The sequence below is a fragment of the Hyperolius riggenbachi genome, chromosome 4 (assembly GCF_040937935.1).
Source record: "Hyperolius riggenbachi isolate aHypRig1 chromosome 4, aHypRig1.pri, whole genome shotgun sequence".
Taxonomy (NCBI): domain Eukaryota; kingdom Metazoa; phylum Chordata; class Amphibia; order Anura; family Hyperoliidae; genus Hyperolius; species Hyperolius riggenbachi.
The window spans coordinates 456,900,457-456,910,534 of NC_090649.1; the positions used below are offsets into that span (position 1 = coordinate 456,900,457).

At 46.6% G+C, this 10,078-nt stretch overlaps 1 long non-coding RNA gene across 1 annotated transcript; it reads left to right on the top strand.

Annotated features, from left to right (window-relative positions):
* The first annotated feature begins 1,289 nt into the window (after positions 1 to 1,289).
* Positions 1,290 to 5,948, top strand: LOC137570969 (uncharacterized). The gene is made up of 3 exons (XR_011031258.1): positions 1,290 to 1,373; positions 3,787 to 3,848; positions 5,860 to 5,948. It is a non-coding gene; the product is annotated as an uncharacterized lncRNA (long non-coding RNA).
* Positions 5,949 to 10,078: the final 4,130 nt, after the last annotated feature.

The following is a 10,078-nucleotide window of genomic DNA, read 5'->3' on the forward strand; positions in this document are numbered from 1 at the left end:
AGACGGAGGAGACACGGAAGGTAAGTTCCGCCCCTCTGCCAGCCACCGCACACACCGATCGGAGGAGACAGCGAGGGAGGGAGAGGACCCTAAGGTGAGCGAAGGGGGGGAGATGGCCCCCTTCTTCACCGCTCTCCCTCTTCTCTGCGCTGACTGCTTCCCTCCTGGGGGGGGGGGGACACACCTGCCTACATATACTGGGCCCATATACACCCTGGCTACATATACTGGGCCCATATACACCCTGGCTACATATACTGGGCCCATATACACCCTGGCTACATATACTGGGCCCATATACACCCTGGCTGCATATACTGGGCCCATATACACCCTGGCTACATATACTGGGCCCATATACACCCTGGCTAAATATACTGGGCACATATACACCCTGGCTACATATACTGGGCCCATATACACCCTGGCTACATATACTGGGCCCATATACACCCTGGCTACATATACTGAGCCCATATACCGCTGGCTATATATACTGGGGACATATTCCCCTGCCTACATATACTGGGGACATATACCTCTGGCTACATATACTGGGCACATATATCCCTGGCTACATATACTGGGGACAACTGGCTGTTTGTCATTATGTGCAGTTACTGGTGAAAAGCTGTCTCTTATTATGTGCATTTACTGGTGAAAAGCTGTCTCTTATGTGCATTTACTGGTGAAAAGCTGTCTCTTATGTGCATTTACTGGTGAAAAGCTGTCTCTTTTGTGCATTTAGTGGTGAAAAGATGTCTCTTATGTGCATTTAGTGGTGAAAAGATGTCTCTTATGTGCATTTAGTGGTGAAAAGATGTCTCTTATGTGCATTTAGTGGTGAAAAGATGTCTCTCATGTGCATTTAGTGGTGAAAAGATGTCTCTTATGTGCATTTAGTGGTGAAAAGCTGTCTCTTATGTGCATTTACTGGTGAAAAGCTGTCTCTTATTATGTGCATTTACTGGTGAAAAGCGGTCTCTTATTATGTGCATTTACTGGTGAAAGTGGTCTCTTATGTGCATGTACTGGTGAGGACAGTTAGTGACATGGCTATGTACTCTGTAATGTGCTGCAGAAGATGTCAGTGCGATATAAATACTGTAAAAAACATTTTTTAAAAAGCCCATTGCTTAGCCCCACTCTACATAAAAGTGCGCTTCTGACTCCGCCCCTAACTTCACCCCCTGTCCGGTTTTCTCCATCAGCCGACCTGGCAACCCTACTCACTGCACACTATTTTGGCAGTTGGATGGAGCAACTGCCATTTACTAAGTGCTTTTAAAAATAAAGAAAACCCTGAAAACCCCCCTATGAGAAGATGGGCTAGTCCAAAATGTGTCGGTAATGTCAGATTTCTGCTACTTACTGTAAGTGACTAGAGATGGCCTGAACGGTTCGCACATGAACTTATTTGCGCAAACTTCGGTGGTTCGCGTTCGCCGTGAACCGTGAACTATATGTGAGTTCGACCCGCCCCCTATACTACATCATTAGGGTCAACTTTGTCCAATCCAAATTTTTCCCCGGGACTTTTGCCATCTATCCCACTCCGCAATGCCCCCTCCAGGTGTTAGACTTTTGTGACCAGCATAAATGTTTCCAGTTTTCAAAGTTCACCCCCCATTGAAGTCTATTGCGGTTTGCGAAAGTTTGCGCGAAGCAAACTTTTGCGGTGGGTTCGCGAACCAAAAATCGGAGGTTCGGGCCATCTCTACAGGGGACCCCCCTGGCACCACAGCCAGCACCCAAACCAAGCAGCACCCAAAACTCCAACCCAAAGTAAACAGCACCCAAAGGAAGCAGCACCCAAACCTCCCACCCAAAGTAAGCAGCACCCAAACCACCCTCCCATGCACCCAAACCACCCTCTCACTCACCTAGAACCCAAACCACCCTCCCAGCACCCAAACCACCCTCCCAGCACCCAAACCACCCTTCCAGCACCCAAATCACCCTCCAAGCACCCAAACCACCCTTCCAGCACCCAAGCACCCAAACCACCCTTCCAGCATCTAAACCACTCTTCCAGCACCCAAACCACAGGGATTAGATAGTGAGCTCTTCTGAGGACAGTCTATCCGCCACCTTGTAGATTATTAACTCTGTTCAACAGAATTTTCTCCTGTGTCACAGTTCGCACTTGTTGTCCTGTATTCAGGTTTGTCTATGTCACCTGTACCCTGTAGTTAAAGTAAAGTGCTGCATAGGTTGTTTTTTTTTACAAATACAAATAATAAGAGGAACTTTGTGACACTTCTATGTATTCCTTATGGAGTTACTAAAACCAATTCAGCAGGATTGTGGCGCTGTGCTGAGCAGTTATGGGAAAAATGCAGAGAGGAACAAGACTCGCCCTCGAACGTGATTTTAAAACATGTCCAAATGGCTGCACATTATGTTGTACGTTTTCTTTTTATAGCCCATATGGATTTTATTAGGGAAAGCGATTACATCATCGCAGCGCAGTGTTGGCTGATTGTGTAATCCGTTGAACTATACATTGGCAGCCATAGCAAATAGCATTAATCTTAAAAGAAAAAAACATAGAAAAGAAAGGAACACTTTTTAGTTTGGTATGTGGAAGGGTTGCAGGTCCGAGGCAGGTTAAGTCAGAACCTGGAAGGTATTACCCCTTTACCGTGATTAAACAGCAGACAGTCCATTTAGTATAATAAATATAGCCAGGCTGGGACAGATGTGGTGTCGAAACAAACAACGAACGACAAGTACCATGCAAGGGGTCCAATCTCTACCTTCTCCATTTGGGCATGGGGTGGTGTTTTGGCTCCAGCTGTTTTTTCTTTTTTAGCCCTTGCTACAGTGCCAAGGCACAAAAGGAGCTGTGGGCGAGGCTTGTTTAGTTTATAGGGAATTAGAGTATTAAAACAAAACAAAAAAAGTATTTGGCTTGAGGAATGCCCTATAAACTATGTTGGCTCGATTCACATAAGGGTGCTAACTCAGTTAGCACGCCCAAAGCTTTTATTGATCACGCGCAAAGTTTAGCACTGCACGGTACGTGCGAAATGTCACACTGGGTGTGAATAAAACCTCGCAATGGGTGCGCCTTAAACGTTGCACCGGGTGCGCCTGAAACGTCGCAATGTGCGATGTTTCGTGCGCCCGACGTTTTGGGCGCATTTGGTGCGACGCTTAGGCGCACCCAGTGTGACGGTTTAGTCACACCCGGTGGGACGTTTCGTGCGCACCGCTAAACTTTACATGCGCTAACTTAGCGCGCAAAACTTTGCACTTCCTAAAGGGCTTTAGGCGTGCTAAGGGGCTTTTAGGCGTGCTAACTAAGTTAGCACCCTTTTGTGAATCAAGCCCTATGAAAGTAACACAATTATGCAATGAGTAAAAGTTTATCTCGGATCCACTTTAATCATGAGGCGGATGAGGGATTCCCTCACACTACATCTGTTAACCCTGTGTGTGAGATAAGTCTAACTATCTTACTGCAGCTGCCTGTGTCTGTGTGAATGAGCTGTCTGCAGGAGAGCAGAGGACATGTATCTTGTTTATAATTGTGTCTGAAACCTGACACCCGAGGCTTTTCATATCTGCCGTCTGACATGCAAAGTGTATTATTGAAACAGAGATTCACATTTGCAAATTAAACATTCCTACGCAGCTAAAATCTACACACAATGAATTACAGCCTTTGCCTCTGATATTTAACATGAAAAGTAGGAAAATGTTTACACAGCTACTTAGACATTATTTGTACATTGTCATTTTAGAACACTTGGTTTGATAGTGTTCCTTTACTTTTTGCAGTGCTTGCACCACCTCAGGTGGCCTAAAAGGAAATACTATGGCAGACTCCATATCCCTCTCAGGTCAGTTGTTTTCAATTGGCTGTTATACCTAATGTTATACTGTGAGAATCCGCTTAGCTGCCTGCGCAGGCAGGCAGCCTTTTGACCATTGTTTAGGTTTGCATGCTGCATGGCTCTGGAAACGAGACCTTCTGTCAGTTTTGCAGCTTGTGCTTGCTGAGGAATTTGCATACGTTGTCATGCAAATTGCCTGGCCACATTCATTGGAGGCGTGTACTATAAGTACTATGTGTTTCCCACAATGCTTGGCTGGTCATAAGGATTCCTTCCTGTGAAACACTCCTGGAGGAGTGTCAGCCTTACTCTCTGTTTGAAGATCAGCTTAGAGTAATTCCTGAAACTGCGCTAGGCAGGTTTCCCTAGTGCAGTTAGGATTGCTTATCTGTTTTGTTTGTCTGTTGCGATTGTCCTGTCCCAGCGGTGGTCGACAGGAAATCGTTCTGTGTGTCTGGGTGCTAACCGAACAGCGGTTGTTACTGGTAGCCCCTTCTGATCTGTTTCCTTGGATCGCACTAGCATCTTGCACTAGTGCTGTGGATCCTTCTGTTCTGCTACTCTGTACCTGGATTGCACTAGCATCCTGCGCTAGTGCTGTGGATCCTTCTGTTCTGCTACTCTGTACCTGGATCGCACTAGCATCCTGCGCTAGTGCTGTGGATCCTTCTGTTCTGCTACTCTGTACCTGGATCGCACTAGCATCTTGCGCTAGCGCTGTGGATCCTTCTGTTCTGTCTTCCTGTGTCGCACTAGCCTCTTTCGCTAGTGCTGTGGGTCCTGTCTCTCGCTTGTTCCTGTTTTCGTGTGTCTATCTTGTCTGCTACGAACGCTTGCTGGAGGCTCGGTGAGGTAACCGTTAAGCAAGCGCTCGCGTCCTCTGTTTTATGTTTGTCTGTCGGTGGTTAGTTAGGCGTGCTTGTCCCTGTTGTGCTTATCACGCGGGGACCGCGCACGAACGCGTGCACTGTTGCGAATGAGTGCGGTGTTCGCGTTCAGTTAGCATTTGTTGTTTTCTTTACCTTCTCGTTGTATGATTTACTGTGCCTTTGCTATCCTTGTATTCTGTTCTGATCTGCCTTGCGTCACTTCTGGCAATCGCCTTTCTTGCGGTTGCGTTTCTGTTTCGTATCTGCTGTTGTGTGTGCGCTGTCGCGGGGTGGCGACTAGATTGGCGCACACACATACAACCGGTCCCTTTGCTCGTTCTCATTCGCAATCGCTTCTCTTGCGATTGCGTTCTGCGCTTCGTACAATTCCTGTCTGGCATTCGTGGAGGTACAGAGGATTGGTTCCTCTGCACTCCCCAGCGCCATCTGCCGACAGGAATTTCCCTCTACGGGTGCGTAGCACCTTTTGCTGGGTTCCTGCAATTATACGCTTGTGGAGGATTTCCGCCGTATCAGCGCACGCGTTGTGCGCTGATCACGGAGAAAGTTCCACAATCGTTACATATACCTAATGCGAATTTCATGCATGTTCGTGTCCGAGATTCATCTGGGATTTGCAAGTTGAAACAAGGCCTTACACACTGTATTTGCAATTGCAACACAGAACACAATACCATTGTTACAGTAGCAGGAAAAAAGGGCGGCGGCTTAGGCACCACCGGGGGGAGGGGGTGGTTAGGGTTATGCACCACCGGGGGGGGGAGTGGTTAGGGTTATACACCACCGGGGGGTGGTTAGGGTTAGACACCACCAGGGGAGTGGTTAGTTTTAGGCACCACCAGGGGAGGGTTCTGTGTGAGAGTAGGGTTGGGTTAGGATGCATTGTACAATTACGTAACAATTTTTTAATGTTAATATAATTTCATTATTATCTCCCATCTATTTTTATAACGGTATTTATCGTTAACCAAGTTTGACAGCAATGTTTATCGTTATTAAGATTTCGTTATCCATTGGTGCCATTTCATTATCCAGACGGGTTCTTTTTTCCTGGCGCCCTTTTTTCATGCACGCCATTGTTGCTTGTACATTTTCCTCTCTTGCTAATTTTTCCTTCTTTTTGTAAGGTCAAAGTACTTCTCACACAGGTACAGCAGATGGAAAGCAGACAAAGTGCTTTGTCAGGTGCAGTCAGAGGGGAACACATGAAATCTGTTAATGGGACCCTGAAGAGATGGCGTGGATATGCATTTAAAGGACACCCGACGCAAAAATAAACTAATGAAATAAACAATTGTATCTATCTTCCTTCCCCTAAAAAGGACTTTTTAAGATATTCCACAGTTTTATTTTATGTTTAAACCTACTTTTAAAGTTTTAACTTTTTTATTGTTGTTGCTCAATGCCACATTTATTGAATTATGCCAGAGCTAACATCTATGAACTATTGACCCCTTTCATCTCTTTCCTGCTCTCAGAAGCCATTTTCTGCTAGGAAAGTGTTTTATAGTTGGAATTTCTTATCAGCGAGGGTCACACTGTAGTCACTTCCGGTCTGAGTCAGGACCTACTTACATACCTGATATTTAACTCTTTCAGGCAGAGAAAGAAAAAAAAAGGGACACGGCATAGTAATTTGTGTGCTAGGCACTGTACATACCCATGTCTATCTCATCATGTCACGTGTCATCTCGGGTATCCTTTAAGCATACCCACAAATACAGGGTAATACCCCCTCACTTACAGGCCTTGATGTAAAGCTTTCTTCCCAACCCACCAGCCCCAGTCCCCCCCCCACGGTCCGGCCGCTGTAAATTGCATTGGGGCAGGCAACTCTTAGCAAAGTGGCGCTGTGACCAGGAAGCGGAAGTCGGGTCATACGGTCAGCACATGCTCTGGCTTCCTCCTATTCTCCCATCATCCTCCTCTCAGCCTATCTGTGCACGAGTGAGCATGTCATTGTACTCAGTGCATGAGAGGAGCTTCTGGGGTCACAGAAGAGTCGCCGGCCCCAATGCAACTTACACTGGCCGGACCCGGGGGGGGGGGGGGGGGGGGGGCAGAAAGCTTCACGTCATGGCCGGTGAGTGAGGGGGTATTACCATGTATTCGTGGGTGTGATTAAATCCATACCCACGCTCTGTGCTCAGTCAGGGTGCATTTAAGGCTGATACACACGATGCAATGTTCCCATCAGATCAATAATTTCTGCCATGCTCTTGATCTGAACTGCTTTCGGTTGAGAAACAAATCAATTTTCAGATCAGAACTGCACATAATCGATCTCTTTCTTGATCAGGTGCAGATAGAATATACTGGAAATTATCAACCCACCTGTCGATCTGAAGGGGAAAAATGGTCTAAAAATGTTGGTTAGCAACACCCTTTCTGAAAAACTGCCATGGCGAGTGTCGTTGGTGTGTGGGAAAAGCCTCATAAAGCAGTAAAGTAGGTGTGACTTGAGAGGTATTCTCCTTCTATACAAAACTGTACTGTGCTGTACTGTACTGTACAAAACTACTTATAGATTTGTTTTTTTTCCTGAGATAGTATGGCTGACAGCTCCTCTTTAAAGTGTCCTGAACTATTGACCTTTTTCTAACTCTGGGACACTTAATTGGCTGCCACTGATTAGAGACAGTATAACATTCAGCCTACTTTGTAAATGTTAAAATATAAAAAAAAGCCATGGGATACTTAAAAAAGGGCATTTTTAGGAGTAGGGAGATAAATACAATAGTTTATTTTCACCACGGGTTCACTTTAACCTCCCTGGCGGTAAACCCGTGCTGAGCACGGGCTTTGCCGCCGGGAGGCACCGCTCAGGCCCCGCTGGGCCGATTTGCATAATTTTTTTTTTTGCTACACGCAGCTAGCACTTTGCTAGCTGCGTGTAGCATCCGATCGCCGCCGCTACCCGCCGATCCGCCGCTATTCCTTGCGCCGCGGCCGCCCCCCAAGACCCCGTGCGCTGCCTGGCCAATCAGTGCCAGGCAGCGCTGTGGGGTGGATGGGAGTCCCCTTTGACGTCACGACGTCATCCCGCCCATCGCCATGGCAACGGGGGAAGCCCTCCAGGAGATCTCGTTCTTTGAATGGGATCTCCGATCGCCGCCGGTGATCGGAGGGGCTGGCGGGATGCCGCTGAGCAGCGGCTATCATGTAGCGAGACTTTGTCTCGCTACATGAAAATTTTTTTTTTTTAAAAAACACTATTTTGCTGCCCCCTGGCGGATTTTTTTAAACCGCCAGGAGGGTTAATGAAGTAGTCAGCTGTTGCGGCACTGGGTAAAAAAAAAGAGGGAACAGTCATATTGAGTGTCATACTGGCTCTTTTTCACTTTGGAATTTACAGCAGAGGTCCACTTTAAAACCATGCATTCTTCTGGCCACAAGCCCTAAACAAGCATAAGTCTTTGTTCCTTTCTATCCAGGAATCCTCATCTGCGATTCCCATGATAACTCTGAGCAGCTGGCGGTACAAACAACCTTATTAATTGCCGTATTGTTCCTGGCTTCTGAGGCCGTGCTGGTCTTTTTGTTTCGCTGTTTGTTTGTTTCCTTATAAGGTGAAGATGAAGTGGAGGGGATCACCCGGGATGCAGCTGCATTACCGGGAATTTTAGGGGAATTAATTGACGCAATCATGTCAGCGTTTGTTTGTGCTCTGTTGACGGAGACCTCGTGCCTTGTGTTGTTTGTCCTGAAGATCATCAGAATTGTTTTTCTGTCTCTGGTGGAGATCAGAGAGGCTTTACGCGTGGATCTCTGTGAAGGTCGATAAGTTTGACCCCTTACGCCATCATCAACCCTGATTAAAACTTCACACAAAGTAGCAAACTTTTCTCGTTTCTTGTTTGTTATTATATCCAACCACGTAACTAACATACTGGCCTTTTCTGCATGAAGGGTTGGTGGTATGGAACTGCTCCCAGCTCTAGAAATGAGAAGCAGTTTTGTAAACAATTGCCCAAAGAGGTCCTCCTATGCCCAGGAACAGTAGACATGGTGCTTAGTGAGGAGGAAAATAGACCTTGGCACCTGCCTTCAAGGTTTTATCTTCTGTGCAGTTGCCTTGAGGCCATGGGCCTGTTGTACATTAAGGGGGCCCAGCTGCAGGACTCTCAAAGTCCTGAAACAGCCCACCATAGGTGTCCTTGAGGCCTGGCACTCTCACTGCAGCTACTAGGCGCAGGGTCGGTTCAAGTAACAATAGGGCCCTAGGGCAAAATTAGCCTTGGGGCCCCCCAACAGACACTCCTCGACCAAAAAGCGTCATTAGAGGCCCTTTGTTGAAGCCAAATTTCCCTCCTGGGCCCCTGAGCTGGCTGCTGACCCTCCCCCATCACCTCCCAACTTAACAGACTCTGCAGAGTCCCTGGGGAGCAACAGTTAAGATGGGGGAGGGACACCTTGGGGGCCCCTACAGGCTCTGGGGCCCTGGGGCAAATGCCCATTTTTTCCTATGGTAGCCCTGGCCCTGACTAGGCGTCGTCTCTGGACTCTGCCTTCCTCATGATGTAGACCTAGGAGGCACTACAGGGAGGGGGCTATGGTGAAGTGGTGACCCATCTCCTGAAAGCCCTAAAGGAGCAAAGAGCCAAAGACAGGGATGGGCTAAATGTGGTTACTGATGGAAATACACAGATGACTGGTGTATTCATTTACCCACTTTTAATTACAATGACCACAGTGGTTTCACTGGTACAACTATAAACTTTTCTTAGAATTCTGAAGGATTACCTGGAATTTGGCTATAGCTCTCTAGGGATTTAGAATTATTGGAAGGATAACGAGTTGCTCATTATCTCAGAGAGATTTTCTAGGATGTTGGAATAATTAATTGTGATTATTATTATTAGTGTTAATCCTAGAGGTAAAACAACACCTGTTACCTCCATAATGGCGTTGTCAGACTTTGCTCCTCTCATTAGTGTTCATCCAGCACTTTCTCACCTGTCTCTCGATAAGAAGAAGAACACAGCTGAGATCATCCTAACCTCTGACACTATTTACACAATTTGTCCATGTGGACTTTATATCATAAGGACATGGAAGAGGGAGATCCTCCTGATCGAAAGGAACTAAAAATCATAACCCAGGCTTAAGGGTGGCTGTTAGATCAGATCTGCTGGCAGAGAAGACTTTTGAGCAAAAAACATCATCTGACATGAGAAATCTCACCAATGTCCAACAAGATTTGTTTTTTTGTTTTGGATTCTTCTTGATGCCTTCTTACTGAATTCAAGTCATGGCATTCTTCCTCACTCACTGACCTCCAGTCTTGGGGATTCCTCCTCACTTGCTGACCTCCATTCATGGGCATTCCTCCTCACTAACTGACCT